General features: G+C 45.6%; 2 long non-coding RNA genes across 2 annotated transcripts in view; one reads left to right on the top strand and one right to left on the bottom strand.

Moving 5' to 3' along the window:
- The window catches only part of LOC310696289, a 66,527-nt gene that overhangs the window by 34,444 nt on the left and 13,898 nt on the right, over positions 1-18,185 (top strand). The gene's annotated exons all lie outside the window — the stretch shown is intronic.
- Positions 1-18,185, bottom strand: part of LOC310696292 — a 238,524-nt gene that overhangs the window by 213,836 nt on the left and 6,503 nt on the right. The gene's annotated exons all lie outside the window — the stretch shown is intronic.

Below are 18,185 nucleotides of genomic sequence, written 5' to 3'. Positions count from 1 at the left end.
TTCTTCCCCACTGAACACAAAAAACAAAACGTATGGACGTTTGACTTTTAACCCTGACAGTGCGTGATAGCTACATGTCTGCTAACACTGAATGTTGAATTATATTGGGGTGGGTGGGGGGTGGGAATGATAATTTGAAAATATCCAAAGTTCACAAAGAACAATTTAGAAGATTGGGGGCAGAGGAAGCAAATTAATTTCAGCACTAATCTAATCTATTTTAAATGAAGTTTCTGGTGATGAAGTGTGAATTGCTCTGGAAGGAGGTGTAAATGGCTTGTATCAAAGGTCTTCTTGCACAAAAGTGGTAGCACAGAAAGAGCTTCATGGTGGTTTGCAGAAGGAAGGAGGGAGGTGTTCCATTAAGACACAGCACTTGCGTGCCTTAGATTGGAGTTAAGATCTTCGTTGAGTTCTGTGTGGGTTCCAAACCAGTCTGCTCTGGCATGCCGCAGGCAGGGAGAGCACAACCTGCAACAGGGGTAGCCAATGTGCTGCTGTCGTCATATTGTTGGACTACCACTCCCATCAGCTGCAGCCAGCATGGCCACTTGTTAGGGATGATGGGAGATGTAGTCCAACAACTTCCAGAAGGCACTCCCTGTTTTTGCTCAGCCATCTATGGAGAACCTAAGCAATGGCTGGCAGGAGACTCTGTGCAAGGTGTGGGTTGGGATTGCTCAGTAAGTCTGTAAGGTGCTACCAAATTCATTCTGCTGCTGTTGCGCATCAGTGAAGGTGTATGAATCAAATTATTTCTTTGGGTAAAGAGCTGTGAGAAGTGGAAGGGCCCCTAGCTTCTTTCCTTCTGGTTGAGCAGAATTTCTCTCTCACTATTCTCATTCCATTTGGAAATTATATTTGGCTTGGCAAACGCATAAACGAAGACTGTGCGTCGACTCTGGGTGTTTTGTTCAGCTCCTAACGAAGCCCTAATGTTAGTCTTACATTTTTTATGAGGAAGATAGACTTGGTCGGTAATTGCTTCTAAGTGTAAGATCTCTGTGTTCATTTGAGACACTCTATTGATTAAATCTCAACAGTCTGCTGCACAATCGGAAACGGATCAGCCTCACAGCCAACATCTGATTTTACTCTTTAACGTTTTTAAAAAACCATTAATACAAAGGGATCAGATCCCTTTCTTCCTGCAACTTTAGGCATCGCCTTTATTTCTCTTGTTCTGCACCTTACAAAAAATGGGGAACCAGCGCTATCTCGAAACAAACACAAACTTGCTTTGATGAGAATAGGAAGACTTAATTGTTTTGCTATTGGTAAACTTTGCTGCTTGCAGATGGCAAAAGTGGCTTAAGATTATTGTTACATTTCAGTCATGTTTCCTTCAATTCCTATCTCCATCTTTGTTTATCTTAAGTCAAGTATTTTGCAAACAGTGGACTAGGGTTCTGCAGGGGAACTACCACCATACTACAAGAAATAAATGAACGAGAAAATTCCATATGAGCCCAAAATCACAGTCTCTCATAGCCATTCCATATGATTCAACAATGGACCCTACTTTACAAAGGTTAGCCCTCTCTCTGAAGGGCTGACTAGTCCAAGTTCAGTTCATAGAATCATAGAGTTGGAAGAGACCACAAGGGCCATCGAGTCCAACCCCCTGCCAAGCAGGAAACACCATCAGAGGACTCCTGACATATGGTTGTCAAGCCTCTGCTTAAAGACCTCCAAAGAAGGAGCCTCCACCACACTCCTTGGCAGCAAATTCCACTGTCGAACAGCTCTTACTGTCAGGAAGTTCTTCCTAATGTTTAGGTGGAATCTTCTTTCTTGTAGTTTGGATCCATTGCTCCGTGTCCGCTTCTCTGGAGCAGCAGAAAACAACCTTTCTCAGGGCTAAGGAATTGGCCCGAAGTCCCCAGGAACTCTGGGCTCCCATTAAAGACCAGTCTTTTGCTTGCCTGGTTGGTTGCCAGGAATGGATAAGACAAGGAAGTTCTTACCAATGTTGTTTATTCAATATTCACAGAGAGAGGCTTAGAAATATAGCCTCCTGGAGTAATGGTGTTGCTCCAAGTGAAACCCCACCCTCTCAGTCTCTCCCATTATACGTCATCCCTATGGTGGTGGACCTGTGCCTTCTGCCTCTGAGGTCTCTACTCTGCTACTTTCCATGTCTGCCGGGTTCTGGGAGGGTTTTTTTTAATGCTTTCTAAAGACACTGAGTCTGTCAGCTGTCTCTCCCCTGGTGCTTCTTCTTCTTCCTGTTCCTCTCCCATTATTTCCCAGCTTTTCCCCTCCTCTGCCTCTGAGCTGTGACCTCCCACAAACCACTGTTGTAAATCTATACTGTCTTCCTCTTCTCTGGAAGGTCAGGCTGGGGAGGCGGTCTCCACCATTCCTCCTCTGTCCAGTCCCTGACAGTTTTATGGAAAGGCCACTTGAGAGGGTAGGTGCAGTGGGGTGGGCCAGACCCCAAACCCTCCTACGAAATGGAATGTCAGTGAGTCCTATTGCCATGCAAAATTCTTCCGTTGCTTCCAGGTTGGCAAAAGGTACTCCTCAGGGGTGGGGGTGGGAGTAAAGTTGTGGGACTTCAAATTCTGATCCCTAGTCAAAGATCTGTAATTCCAAGGATAATTCTATTAGTAGTCCAGTGCCAACTTGCACAAAAGATATGAGCCTTCTTCTGGAAATCCGTATGTGTGTAAGATAAACACATGGGAGGGGGTGGTAAAGATGAGTGCATGGCCCATGCCTCCCTCGTTGCTGTTCCCATCACCTTCCAATTCTCGGAAGGCAAAGGTCTCCTGGGTCTTGAGGTCTGCAGGGGAAGTAGTAATGGGCCTAAGTCCAAAGCAATACAAGACAAGACCCTGGACAGCTCCCAGCGGGCCCTGCTAGCTGAGTTTGAGGAGGTGTTTTCCCAGCAAATGTTTAGGCTCACCAAAAACCTTAAAAAGGCTGGCAGGGCTTGGCCTTCCGGTGGCTCCTTTGCAAAACCTGTTTGCGGCATTCAAAGGGCCCATAGCCTATTCAGCAATTGCATGTTCCTTCGTGGTGGAGCAGCAGGAGTGGCTCCAGGGAGATGATGGAAGAGCTACCTCATCCAAACCAGGGTCCTCCTCGGGCCAGCACTGGGACCTGGTCGTGGCTGGCGGGGCAGCATCGTTTACCTGGCCTCCTGCCATCAGCAATGTTGTGGCTTACTGGGAAGGGTGAGGTTGGCATGGTGCAAACACACTGATGGAAGTCCCATATTGGCTTATCCAGTGTGTTTACCTAACACCATCCTCTCTGCTGCACCACCCCTCTTCCTCCTGGTAAGCCACAGGAATGCCAGTGTTGGAAAATCGGGTTAGCACCATGACCCTGCGCCACCAACCACTACTGACATGACAGAGGGGAGTCCCTCTTCTGTACATGTGGAACCTTCTCACACATAGTAGAACCCTGGGATATCAGGGCTCTAAAACGCACAGGGGAAATCCACAAATATAGGCAGTTCCCCACTTCAGAAGATCACCCTGCAGAGAATTCCTGGAATAGTGACAAAGTGGGCAGAATTAATGTGCTCATCCCTACTGCCTCCCCTCACCTGAAGAGGGCTAATGTGTGACTCATTTCCAACCCTTTGTTGGGCATTCCACCGAGGAGCTGCCAGAATCCAACATATTGTAATGTCATGGTCATCCATTTTTAATTTATTCCACTTTCTTATATTGTATCGACAAGGTTTTAACGGAGACTTTGTTTACTGCCAGCCGCTCTGAGGCCTCTTTTGAGGCATGCAGCAGGATATAAATTGGGGTGGGGGGAGCACACAAACAATAAATAATATCTTAGATATGAAAGGGACTTAGGAGGAAGTTGATTTGATATAATGATCAAAAATCTGAAAAAGTCATGCAACACCAAGCATTGATGCTTCCCCTCAGACCTTTACAAAATAATTACTTTTCCTCCTCGCAAGAACCTTGACAGCCTTGCTTAATAATAATGTAATCAATATAACATCTCATAATGTCTGACCTCATTGTTGGTTCTCGAGCTCTCCCTCTCTTTTGTGCTGTTGTTTTTGCATTGCGGTTGGTGATGAGGATTTGTCTGTGAGCCAATATATTCAGAAGGATCTTATAACTGGCTAGCTAAAGGTTTCTCGAGGCCTCATGGGAGGAGGGAAGGTTGGAGAGTGCCAGTCTTTTCTCCAGCTCCCTCACTCACAAAATTGGAGATGGCCTTTGGTATGCAGCCATATGGGGAGAGGAGCGATCTCTATAGCATCTGGGCAACCCTCTCCCTCTCCTCCTCCTGTTTATTTCTGCCGAGATAGAGAAGAAGACCATGGCAGCAGGGTTCTTTTGCTAAGTCCTTGGCAGCCGCCATTGTAATATCCCACAAATGCCCTGCAGTGATGTATTGTCACTCTGGGGCACTACGGGTAATTGCAGTGGTCACTGCCTGGCACAATTTGGAATGCCAGAAAAGGGGGTCCAAGCAGTGGTGGCTGGAGCCCATTAGGACAAGTAAGGTGGAAGGAAGAGAGGCCAACAGTAGGTGGAACCAGAGTCAATGATAGATGGAGCCAGAGTCTATGACAGACAGAGCCAACTCATTCTAGTTTTGTCCCCATCCTCCTCTTTGCTGAACTCTGCAACAGCAACATGGACACTAAGGAGGAGGCTGTTGGCAGCCAGGGCCATCTCCTGAACTTGTATACGGGGAGGTTGGCAAGTGGGGGCTGGCAGAGAGCAGACTGAGCTTGGTTGGGCAGCACCCCCTATGCTCTAATGGACCAGCCTTCGCTGGGCCTAGGGCAATGGTGTCCGCAGCAGTGGGCCTCCGACAGTTGCCCAATGATGTCCTCTCTTGTGACTTGCTTCCCCTTGCTCCTACCCATCGCCACAACTTTAACTCAGAGTAAGAGGCATGGATAGGTGGTCTCCTTTTCAATGTCTATCCCCGTCTCCTGATGTATCTTGCTGGGATCTTCAGACAATTGTCTTTCCCCTGTGAAGTTGGAGATGCCTTCCTATGGTGTAGGTCCATTGCTCCTGAGCATCTTGAACACATGGATCTCTTCACTACAGGAAGCACATTGTTTCCCCTCCCTGCCAATGGTGTCCCTGTTGATGGAGGCTGGTCCACTCAGGATACAGGATAGTGCCTGTACTGAAATAGTGTTATGATTTTCAGTATGCTACTCTTCCCCACATGGGATACAGGTGGCGCTGTGGTCTAAACCACTGAGCCTCTTGGGCTTGATCAGAAGTTTGGCAGTTTGAATCCCTGCAATGGGGTGAGCTCCTGTTGCTCGGTCCCAGCTCCTGCCAACCTAGCAGTTCAAAAGCACATCAAAGTGCAAGTAGATAAATAGGTACCGCTCCGGCGGGAAGGTAAACGGCGTTTCCGTGTGCTGCTCTAGTTCGCCAGAAGTGGCTTAGTCATGCTGGCCACATGACCCAGAAAAACTGTCTGTGGACAAACGCTGGCTCCCTCAGCCTGTAAAGCAAGATGAGCGCCGCAACCCCAGAGTCGTCTGCAACTGGACTTAACTGTCAGGAGTCCTTTTTTAAAAAAATGATATTTATTAAAATTTCAGAAACTGAACTGTCAGGAGTCCTTTACCTTTTTAACTCTCCCTCGCAGGGATCAAATGGCAGCCAATCACGCTCACAGGAGAAAGAAATGGAAGTGCTTGAGGATAGCAATGGGAAGGGAGCTAACTTTGTTCCCCAGTGGCCTCAGGCATAGGATACCCACCCTGCCCCTGTCTGCATAACTCCCCCCCCAAAAAAAAGTGGTTCTGTTTCAGAGACATGCTGAAAAGAGGCAAACTTCTATGTAGAGTGGCTGGTTTTAACATAGAGCCAGAGAGAGCATGTCAGGTAATTGATAAGATCAGGAAGTTGTCAGGGAAAAAAGACAGATCTGATTTGTCAACCAAGGCAGAACTCACTGGGTGGCCTTAGGCAAGCCTCTGCTCTCTCAGGGACAAATGACATGAGATGCGGGAAAATTATGACTCCATTTCCCTGGCTTTTTTAAAACACAGCTGTCAGGAGGAGAATTTGGATTGGAGCTGGGACATATAGAAGTTAACCCTCTTCCCCATGCCATTTCCCCACCCAATCTGCTAAAGTCCCCAGTTCGGTGGGTGCAGGAAGGCAGCTAGCCTTTTCCAAATCCTCCATCCTGTGTGCTGCTCCATGCACCTGCAGATCCCACCAACCTCTTGCCAATCACCCTTCCTGATCATAGAATTGCAGAGTTGGAAGTGACCTTGAGGATTATCTAGGTCAACCTCCTTCAATGCAGGAATATGCTACTGACCCATACGGGGATCAAACCTACAACCTTGGTATTATTAGCACCAGGCTCTAATCCAAGGGTCAGCAAACTTTTTCAGCACTGTCCCTCAGACCTTGTGGGGGGCCAGACTATATATTTGGGGGGGATGAGTGAATTCCTATGCCCCACAAATAACCCAGAGATGCATTTTAAATAAAAGCACACATTCTACTCATGTGAAAACACCAGGCAGGACCCACAAATAACCCAGAGATGTGTTTTAAATAAAAGGACGCATTCTACTCATGTAAAAACATGCTGATTCCCGGACTGTCCATGGGCCAGATTTAGAAGGCAATTGGGCCAGATCCGGCCCCCGGGCCTTAGTTTGCATACCCATGCTAATCAACCGAGCCCTTTACATCTCACCCACCCCTCCCCTATCTCCTCACAGCTCTCTTCCCCTTACCCCCACAGCTTGCTCCAAGCACCTCTCACTACACTCCAACTTGCCTGAAGCCCCATGGATGTTTTGAGGGCTCGCTGATGTGGTCTCCATGACAGCTACAGACCAATAGTGGCTACAGGTCCCCAGGACCACCCTCCTTCAGCTCCTTCCTTCCACAGCAAATGTTTAGGGACCTCCTCAGCAGGGACCAGCCTAGGTGGACTGAGTTGGTCTAGGGCCTGAAGGAACTTCACTGAGAAATTGCCACCTGCAGTTGAGTGGCTCACCACCCAGGGCAGCTGGCCACAGAGCCCAACAGCCCCTGACAAGAGCCTTTGGTTCTTTAAGGCATTTCTCATGGCTTGCCAGCAATTCTGCTGCACAACACACATTCTGCTGTAGGATAACAAATAAAAGTTAACGAGTATATTTAAAAAGTTGCCTTCCTTTCTGACATCAAGATGGTCATCTAGGGGGGGTCTTCCATCTGTACCAAAAATGATGTGGTTTACTGAACATGTCATGAGCCCGTAAGGCAACTTTCTTTGTTCATTTTATAAAAATTGCTCCCAAAGCACCTTGGGGAAACATCAGACCAGTCAGGACCCGATTTGCACTCTTGGTCTGCCGAAAGCAATAGAAATCATTTGAAGCTGTGCAGGTAAGCACTGAACTGCTTCCCCTCCAATCATAGGTTTGGAAAGGTAGCTATTTTCTGTACTTCCTTGAATTATGGTTTTTATGGCATTGCGAAGCATATATTACCTTCTTACTGTGTTGGGAATTATACAGATAAGTTTCAGTAAATTTAATAACAGCTAAATGGATCATTCTCAACAATGGCAGGGTTATATCTCTCAATCTGTACTCTTTCAGATTAAGTAGGAGTGTTTGGCAACCAGACTCGCCAGCTGCAGAGCACTCAAAATGCTCTGCCCTCTGGTTTCAGTGCCTATTTATATCTTTACAGAAACTTGTGCTGAAAACCAACAGTTTTTCAAAATGGACAGCTAATGGTAGACACCCCACGGGTATGGATTTTTGGTCAATGGGTTGTTTGCATTATCAGGAAAAGCTGCTTGCTGCTTGTCTTTTGCCGTTCTTTACAGGTCATCACCCAAGGCCCTGCATTACCCTTCAGTTCTGGACCCTCTCCTTAAAATGCTCTGCAGACACGTTCTCATATGCATTATAGGTTAGAGCTTTGCAAGCTGTCAGCTGAGCTGCTGAGAATTTATGGAGCATTCCAACCGCTGCACAGTAAGACGTGTGTTTTAAAATGCCCATCATCTGTGTTAAAAGTTAAATGGAGAGTGTCATTGCCAGTCAGTGTTGCTAGCATCCAGCTGAATGGGACCATCAGCCAGCTAATAAAACGGAAGGACAGCTTGTTATATTTAGATCCGTGACCGGCTAAGACATTTTGCCGCCTGAGACAGGACAACAAATGCCCCCCTCCACACAAATCAAGGAAAGCAAATGCTGCCCTGTCCCAAGCCGAGCTGCATACTACCCATGTTGTTTTGGCACCTGAGACAAGTGCCTCTCCCTATAAGTAAAAATACAGTAAAAGAAATTAGATAATTAACATTTCAATTGCCTTTTCATGTCACTGCCTCACTCTGCCTAATAGTAGGGCCAGCCCTGTTTAGATCCATATAGGTAATCTAAACCTATATGAATTCAGCCTCTTGCTGTTACTTCTCCTCTAACGTTACATTCTTTCTGTTGCTGCTTGATCATCGGTTCAGGATTTTTAAATAAATATACCATGTTTGTCTTTCTAGAGGCTGCCATGTTTGACAATCAGGGCTAGCACGAGGGCAAGTCTGCTCTGATTTAATATTTGCTTCAGATTTCACATTTCTGGTATTCCAGCATGCCATTGTTTATAATTAAGGAGAGCAGAAGGAGACAAAGAAAGGTGGCCTTTTACTGAGCTCTGTAAACTTCAGGGGCTTGTCAATATGTAATGCTGTACTTGTGATTCGTAGCACTGAGCATTTGGCTATGGCAGCCTGTCTTTGGAATTCTATGGGAATTACTGCAGGAAGCCTACCTGGCTGACTCCTTCCTGTCCATTCAGAAGCTTGCAAAAATCCTTCCTTTTTCAGAAGACTTCCACATTTCCCTGTTATTATTAATGATCCTGCACTGAGCAGGGGATTGGATTTGGGGTTTTTAGCCCTGAACTCTTGGCTATGGCACAGACAAACAAACAAAAAGCCTTTCACTTCAGCAGTGTTGTGATAGGAGCTTTTCATGTTGACTCAAGCTCCAAAATGCTGGGAAATTTCAGCTGTGAAGGGCTGTGCAATTCAGCTGGCTCATCCTTAACAAAGCATTAGAAGCTGCCTTATAGAGAGTCAGACCATTGGCTTATCTACCTAAGTATTGTCTACTCGGATTCACAGTGACCCTGCAGGGTTTCAGGCAGGATTCTCTCTCTCCCAGCCCTGCTTGGAGATGCTAAAGATTGAATCTGGGATTTTCAGCAGATGCCCTAGTCCTAAGCCACAGCCCTTCCCCAAAGGGCATGGAGCAATATTTAGGGCTGCATAATTAACTCCGGTTGCTCAGTCCCTGCTCCTGCCCACCTAGCAGTTTGAAAGCACGTCAAAGTGCAAGTAGATCAGTAGGTACCACTCCGGCAGGAAAGTAAACGGCATTTCGGTGTGCTGCTCTGGTTTGCCAGAAGCGGCTTAGTCATGCTGGCCACATGACCCGGAAGCTGTACGCCGGCTCCCTCGGCCAATAAAATGAGATGAGCGCCACAACCCCAGAGTTGGTCACGACTGGACCTAATGGTCAGGGGTCCCTTTACCTTTACCTAATTAACTCCAGGCTCCTTTCCAACTCTGTTATTCTACTGCTGTGGCTGCTTACTTTCTATCTACAGTGGTACCTCAGTTTACGAACTTAACCCATTCCAGAAGTCTGTTCTTAATCTGAAACCGTTCTTAAACTGAGGTGCGCTTTCCCTGATGAGGCATCCCGCCACCGGTGCCCTTCCACCATTCAGCTTCCATTCTTAGACCAAGGTAAAGTTTGCAAACCGGGACACTACTTCTGGTTTTGCGGAGTTCGTAAACCAAATCATTCGTAAACAGGGCTGTTCTTAAACCGAGGTACCACCGTATAGTTTTTGTTGAGCTTTAGTTTGACTGCGGTCCACGTTGCATGTAACAATAAGCCAAACCATGACTTAGATCAGCAGCAGAATTGGAGGAGGAGGGAAAGAGCAGCTGCTCCTTTTCAGGAGCCCATATTTGTGTGCATTCCTGCTAAGCAATGATTTGGCTTAGCGTTGCATGCATAACGGGCCTCTAAGGGCTTTATATTGTCCAGTACTGGGTTTGGGAGCCTGTTTTCAGGCCAATCAAAAGGGGTGTAAATGGCCAAATCATATCAAATGAGCACAAATCATCGGGGATTTCTATTTTCTGCCCCTTTGAGATGAATGGGATTTACCCGGGGAACCTAGATGCTAATTTTGATCAGTTTACCTGATGTTCATTTCAGTTTCATTGGTATCATTTCTTGAGATAGGACTTGAGGAATTTGTAATAGAAAAGCCAGTAATAAATACATCACATGAGTGCAGTGGTACCTCGGGTTAAGAACTTATTTCGTTCTGGAGGTGCATTCTTAACCTGAAACTGTTCTTAACCTGAAGCACCACTTTAGCTAATGGGGCCTCCTGCTGCTGCCACACCACCGGAGCACGATTTCTGTTCTCATCCTGAAGCAAAGTTCTTAACCTGAAGCATATTTCTGGGTTAGCGGAGTCTGTAACCTGAAGCGTATGTAACCTGAGGTACCACTGTACATAGTAAAACTGTATTTCTAACTCTTTTCATGGAGCTTGCATAAGGGAACCTGATGGCAGTTCATGGCCTCGAATAGAAAAATGAAGAAAAAGAGGACCTTGAAGTACAAAATCATAGCTTCAATCTTGGAGACATTGAATGCAATCTATCATTAACATTTTTTTAAAAGTAGCTCCTCTTCTTTAACATATATATTTGCAGGAAGAATTTATAGCATGATGGATAAAACCATATGGTTGGAAGATCTGAAGATCATTTGTCACTATTGAGTCTATTTTGTAGTTTGATGTTTTTTGTACTGGTAATAGTTATAGGTGATTCTTTAATGTTTACCAGTGGCTGGAAGATGCTTGGTGAAATCGGTGTTGATGGGATGACTGCTTGGGTCTGAAGAGAAATGTTATGGCAGATAGAAATCGCTTGACAGAGGTGATAGATGTCTTAGTTTTTCAGCTGGGAGACCAAAAAGGAGGATAGCGGATAGGGGATTCCATGCTGTTTGCTTTTGGGGAAACGGGTGCTGCTTTTTTACTAGAAGCAGAAATTGTATTATATAGCTGAATCTCAAGCTTTGGGAAGTGTGCAGTCATTCATTTCATGATGGAAACCCACAAAATCCCCACAAAATTTGTATTGTTCTTTGCCTTCAGCAAGACCAATATAGATGCAAGACAGCAGTTTTGAACAGTGATTCATTGAAGCAAAAATGCTTCAAGACATTGCCATGGGGCACGAAACCTGAATCTGAATGTTGTGCTTATTCATGGTCACAATCCAAAAGAGACAATAGCTTAAGTTCTAACGCTGATGGAGCTTTGGAGAGGGGGGGGGGGAGGCGACGAGGCTTTTTCTGCTCCACTGTCTCGGCTCCTGGGCTTTCATTTCTGGGTCAGAGTTGTCCTGAAGTCTTTTTGAGCCATGTTGGCAGGGTATAAATTTAGTAAGGAAGGAAAATGAGTAATATTTATGCCATATTCCATCTGTCAGAACTGTAATGAAAACTAGCAAAGGGCATAAGAAAGTCCAGTCCTAAGTCTCTGCTCCAAGGGATCCTTGCAATGTGGCAACAAAAAATGAGTAGAGAGGGGCTTCTTTTCATGAATAGTTTGGGCAGCATCAAAGAGACCCCCTTTTCACAATTTTTCAATACGCGCTTCAAAAGGAGGTTGTTATGTACTGAGCTGAATCCTAGAACAATAGGATCCAGAATGCAGCAGTCTGATTGGTCCGCAGGAGCCACTCAATCCAGCTCCAGGTGGAAGTGAATCAGCGACCTGATTGGCCTTCAGGAGCAGCCAATCAGGCTTCTGGAGGAAGTGAGTCCGCAGCCTGATTGGCCTACAGGAGCAGCCCAGAATTAGCCAATCACGCAGGGCCCATTGTGTAAATAATGTATATATAGCTAGACGTTTTGGGGAAAGTTTCATTCATTGTTACTACGAGCTGAATAAAGAGCATGAAATTCACACTCGACTCCGAGTATATTTCAGAGGTCAACGGTATTTGCCAACTCAGGAAACCTAGGGTGGAATCCAACATTGTGCTGAGGAGTTAGTGGGATTCCTTGTGCTGGCTTCTGCTATGACAACTCAGTTGAATCCAGCCCATTGTCCTCACTTCTGATTGGTTTTGTGTGCTTTCAGTGACATCCTCACGAGGCCAAATCTGATAGGCTATGCAGTGCTTTGACCTTGTCCTGTTTACTCGATAAACCTCTATTGGTTGGGATAATTCATGAGCCTAATTAAGGAAGTTGAAGAGGTAGTAAAGCATTTTTATTTTTTTTGTAAAATCTTTTTTGTTCAGTTTTGCACTCTGCATTTGAGTTCAAACCTTAATCATAATCATAAACATTTAGGATTCCCTGAATTCTTAGACTTCCCACCATGGTTTCCATTATCAAACTTTTTCGACTGCATCACATAATTTCTCTATTTTTCTTAAAGTAGTCCATTTTTACCTTAGTTTTTAATATATTACAAGTGTTACTCAAATCCTGTCAAAGTTTTTAATTGCTTACAGTGTTCTCGTAAATAAATTGTAAAATTTTTCCACTCCTTCTTAAACTTTCTCTCTTCCTGGTTTCTGATTTTCCCAGTCAGTTTCTCCATTTCGGCGTAGTCCATCATCTTCATTAGCCATGCATTTGTCTCTGGTCAGAACTTTATCCTCTTTCCCTCTCTGGGCCAGAGTAGTATCCATGTTGCGTACATAAATACCACTGTTTCTGCTCCTTTGGTATCTCTACATCTATGATTCGTTATTTTAAACATTTTTTTTCAACTCACTATATATCATTTCTCAGAATGCTTTTGCTATCTTGCACATCCACCACCTGTGGTAGTATGTGCCTTCCAAGTAAAACATTTTTCTTATCTTATCTGATCTCATCTCATCATCTAATCTTATCATTTGCTAAAGCAGCAGACGACAGAGAAAGTGTAGCAGCAAACAGGGTTGAAAAGAAGAAGGGAAGATTCTTACAATACCCTCAGACATATTCCTGAGCTCCCAGAAGCACAGCTTTCAACCTGGAAATCAATATCCGAGAACATTCCCACAACCCTGGTGGCAACTCTAAAGCCGAAAGACAGAGAGCCATAGTGTAACATCATCTGCAAAGGACAAGAGCCTCTCATCATTAACACTTGGCAGGCGGTTAAAGCCAATTCAGTGATGGATCAGGCTGCTTGTTCTCTTCCCAGAGGACAGAGTTTTAAACACAGCATGGCTCTTGTAAAGTACTCTATCCAATGTTTGGTCTTGTTCCTCATGTACTCCCTCACATGTGGTGTTGCATACAGACTTAACGCAAGTGTTTTCCCACTTACATTTATTGATTGACTTCAATATTCATTGTTAAAATTTTAAAAAGCCCTGTAGGAAACAGCCAGAACTGTGGCATGAAAAAATATATATTCAGTTAACGTGAATCACCTTTATACTGGCAGGAAGGCCCACAGTACTTGGGTTGGTTCTGCTCAGAAATGGCTCTGATTTCCTTGATTCCCACTGAATTGTATTTCCCCGGCGAGTGTGTTTAATTGTGTTAAGTACTGAAATAGCCACGACTTGAAACCATCAGGGCTGGCTTTAATAGAACAACAGCATGCCGACCTTTTTTGAAAGGAGGAATGAAACACTTAGTCCTTTTCTTCCCTGCAGAGAGATGCACTGAACCATGTTCATTACCCAGAGAATTCTCAATATCACATTCAGTTCCTCTTGCTGTAAAGCCTAATTACTATTCCACAGGGAAAAGCCTTGAGACAAACTCTATCAAAGAAAATCTGGAAGCGTTTCCCTGTGTCCTCAGGGGGACAGCAATGGACAAGGATTCATCTGCCCCAATCCAGGGTTCTCTGAGTTTCTTTACTGAGATACCCATCCTATCCCAAGAGCTTCCCATGGTTTATACTTGTCTAATTTTACCTTCACAACAAGCCTGCAATTGAGGCTAGGCTGAGAGAGATGCCAATTTGCCCAGCAACCAATGAGCTTCATGGCTGTCCTAGGAAACATTTGAACCCAGTTTCCTACATTCACCTTTTGTCATGCTTTGACAAAAAGTGGGCTGACCTCTAAAATCCTTCAGATTGTATGGAAAGAAGATAAAGTCCCTACCAGAGAAGAATGGCAAACTAAGCTATTGGATTATACTGAAATGGCAAAACTAACTGGAAAGCTCAGGAACCAAGAATACAAGAACTTCAGTAAAGAATGGGAAAATTTTATAATTTACTTGAGAGACCGCTGTAAGCAGGTGAAAACATTAGCAGGATTGCAATAACACTTGTAATGCAGAAGATATTATGGCTAAAATAGAGAGACATAAAATTTGGATGATGAAATAATATGCAATTGAAAAGGTTTTTAATAGAACCCATGGAGGGAAAGATGGGAAGTCTAGAGATTCAGAGAAATCTCCAAATATGGATATGTATTTTGTATTGTTATAACTCTATACTTGTAAAATCAAACAAAAAATATTTCAAAAAATAAAAATAAAACAAAATCCTTCAGATTGTACATACAGGCTGCACCACTTCAGAGTGCATGTTTCGAATGCTTCAGAGCTCAGAAACGTTCTACCCATGGAGAGCCAGAATCCTAGCCTCTTCACAGTAAAGGTTATCTTAACTACCAGAGGCCTAAGTAAATAAGAATGTCTTAGCCTGGCATCTAAAACCTGGCAATAATGTCACCAGGCATGTTTCCCCAAGATGAGCATTCCACAAATGCCTGTTCTTCTGGCTGGCCTCTGCAGTGATGCACAACTTTTAATGGGATGGGTCATGAATTCTCCTTCTTACTGTATTGTTGGGTGAGCATTGTAATGAATTTTGCATTGGACATTGACTTTAAATGTTATGGCTTCCAATTGGTTTGTATTTTATCATGCTAAATCACTTGGAGATTTGGAGACTTGGTTGTATGAAGCAACTAACATATATAAAAGGTAAAGGGACCCCTGACCATTAGGTCCAGTTGTGACCGACTCTGGGGTTGCAGCGCTCATCTCGCTTTATTGGCTGAGGGAGCCGGCGTACAGCTTCCGGGTCATGTGGCCAGCATGACTAAGCCGCTTCTGGTGAACCAGAGCAGTGCACGGAAACGCCGTTTACCTTCCCGCCGGAGCAGTACCTATTTATCTACTTGCACTTTGACGTGCTTTTGAACTGCTAGGTTGGCAGGAGCAGGGACCGAGCAACGGGAGCTCACCGTGTCACGGGGATTCGAACCTCCGACCTTCTGATCGGCAAGTCCTAGGCTCTGTGGTTTAACCCACAGCGCCACCCGGGTCCCATAACTAACATATATAGTAATTAATAAATAAGCAAATCATTATATGTTGTCCACCATCCTGGAATCTATTGGATGAAGGACAGCAGACAATTCAAGCATGGTCAAAAAAATAGGCTCATATGCAGAGAATTGTCAGCTCAGAGGCCAGGATAGCATAGTGAGTAAGACTTGGAAACACGGTTGTTTCTTTCTGCCGCAGTTGATTGTCTAGTATCTTGATCTAGCAAACTTTTGGGGAGATTTGTGTCAAATTGAGAGGAAAGATTGGTGTTGAGGTGGGGAGGTATACACGGAATTAATTTCACAAAGTATTGCTCTCTCCCCTCACCACCCCCTGCAAGAACAGACTTTTCATAATTATAGCAAGAAACCTGCCAGTGCAAATGGCTTTAATTGTTTTTAAATAAGGCAGACAGCGCTGCCTCTAATTAGAAGGAAAGCTCCCTGCTTCGAAGGACCTTTATTTCCATGCTAATGTCAGCACACTGCTGCAGCTTAATGTTTGTTTTTGGAATTGGCCTTGTTTTAGGCAGAAGTTTCCAAAAGAGTCAAACACTGGAAATTCTGGGAGCAGTTTGGATCTAGCTGAGCAAGCAAGCACCTGCAGGCTGACTCAGAAAAGCTACGATGCGAACAACAGGGAACGAAATGCTTGAGAGCCAGTGTGGTGTAGTGGTTAAGAGCGGTAGTCTGTAGTCTCATAATCTGGTGAACCGGGTTCGCATCTCCGCTCCTCCACATGCAGCTGCTGGGTGACCTTGGGCCAGTCACACTTCTCTGAAGTCTCTCAGCCCCACTCACCTCACAGAGTGTTTGTTGTGGGGGAGGAAGGGAAAGGAGAATGTTAGCCGCTTTGAGACTCCTTAGGGTAGTGATAAAGCGGGATATCAAATCCAAACTCTTCTTCTTCTTCTTCTTGGGACAACAGTTGTATGGACCCAACAGAGTATCTGACCTGGGGCGGGGACTTGGTTTTCCAAAGTAATGAACTCCCCTGCACATACTTGGGAGTTTTTGTGTATTCTTTTACATCTGAAGCAGGATGTGCCCCCCCCCCAAAAAAAAAGAAGGAAAGAAAATTGTTTGGACATAGTAATCCAGAGGTCAGCAAACTTTTTCAGCAGGGAGCTGGTCCTCTGTCCCTCAAACCTTGTCGGGGGCGGACTATATTTTGGGGAAGAATAAGAAAGAAAGAACAAATTTCTAGGCCCCACAAAAAACCCAGAGATGCATTTTAAATAAAAGCACACATTCTACTCATGTAAAAACACCAGGCAGGCCCCACAAATAACCCAGAGATGCATTTTTAATAAAAGGACACATTCTACTCATGTAAAAACATGCTGATTCCTGGACTGTCTGTGGCCGGATTTAGAAGGCTATTGGACCGGATCCAGCCCCCGGGCCTTAGTTTGCCTACCCATGTAGTAATCTGTGACAGATTGTGTGGAGAAATGGCAGACCTGGTGCAGGGGTGGAGGAAGGGTGGTACATTGGGTGCGGACTGCCCTGGGTGTCACCACTGAGGGGGGTGACAAAATGCCAGGCGGCACTCACCGCAGGGCCTGCAGCGCACCTGGGCCACATGTTTCTCGGGAGAGACGCAGTGGCTAGGGCGCACACAGGCTCCGTGCTGCCCAAACAGTCCGCCTGCTGCCCCCCCCCCAGCTGTAGGGTGGCTGAGTGGGAGGAGGCAGGCAGGCTCTGGAGGCCCCACAGTGCACCCGTCCCTATGGGCGGCTCACCCTGCCTTTGCCCCGCCCCTATGGGCAGCTTCCCCGCCCCTGGGCGTGCCACCCCAGAAGCCTGAGCAGCTTTCTCCTCCGCTGACCTGGGGTCATGAACACAGAGTCCAGTAGCAACCAGGACACTGGGTGAGAGGTTACTGGGTCACCGGGTAAGGAACCAGACCTGGTTCCTGACTCTGGTGGTGGTGATCAGGGTCCTAGTGAAGCTGTGGCTGACAGGCCAGGATATTCTTAACTAGATCTCACAGCCATTGAACTAGAGCCAGGACTTCTGCAGGCACCTTCCTTGGATCCAAGGAGTCAAGTGCTTCCTAATTTACCTTGCCAGCCCAACGGTGCAAGGGAGTGCAAGAGGCGTTGGTCCTTTAAGGAATCTAGATCTCAAAAAGTGGGTGGAGCCAAGGTGATGTGGACTGGAGCCAGAGGCTCAAAAGTCCTCTGTTCACTTCCAGCCCATCTCAGAGCAAGTTGCTCACTTGGGCCTCTCCATGGTGCTGTGGCAACTAATGTGTTGTTAACATATGAGAGTGCTGGAGGTGAAATAGTTAAACAGGTTACCCAATCAGGACCCAGGGGGGTGGAGTCAGAGGGACTATAAAACCAGTTCTGGGAGGGGCGAAGGAAGGAGTTGGTTGGGAGTTGGGTGGTTGGTTGGAGTGGGAGTGAATTGGGATAGAGTCTGTGGGTTGGTTGAGTTAGTGTAGCGAAATAAGCTGAGTCAGGAACAGTTAGGAGCTAGGAAGACAAGGAAATATCTGAGAGGTGGTTTAGTGAGTGAGAGCAGGTAGCGGAAGTTATAGATCTGGATAGGCACCCCATGATTGTAATTGACCGATACTGTTTATGAAACCACACGCTTGTTAAACTGCAATAAATAAACAGAAGTTTATGTTCCAATTTAACCCTGACTGCACTCAGTATTGTACCAGATAGGGCCTGGGTGGTGGCAGCGAGAAATAAAGTGGTGGCACAGGGATCAACAGACGGTTAAATGTCCGGGGACCCTGTGTGATCGCCACAACTAAGGATGGAGTTTTCTGAAAATCTCAATGCCCAGTTTATCTGCATGGATTCCCCCCCCCCCCCAATTCCCCATTC

The sequence above is a fragment of the Podarcis liolepis genome (genome assembly GCF_965112155.1).
Source record: "Podarcis liolepis genome assembly, chromosome: 17".
NCBI lineage: Eukaryota > Metazoa > Chordata > Lepidosauria > Squamata > Lacertidae > Podarcis > Podarcis liolepis.
Note: the sequence above shows the minus strand (reverse complement) of the source record. Positions and strands in the feature narration are given on the sequence as shown.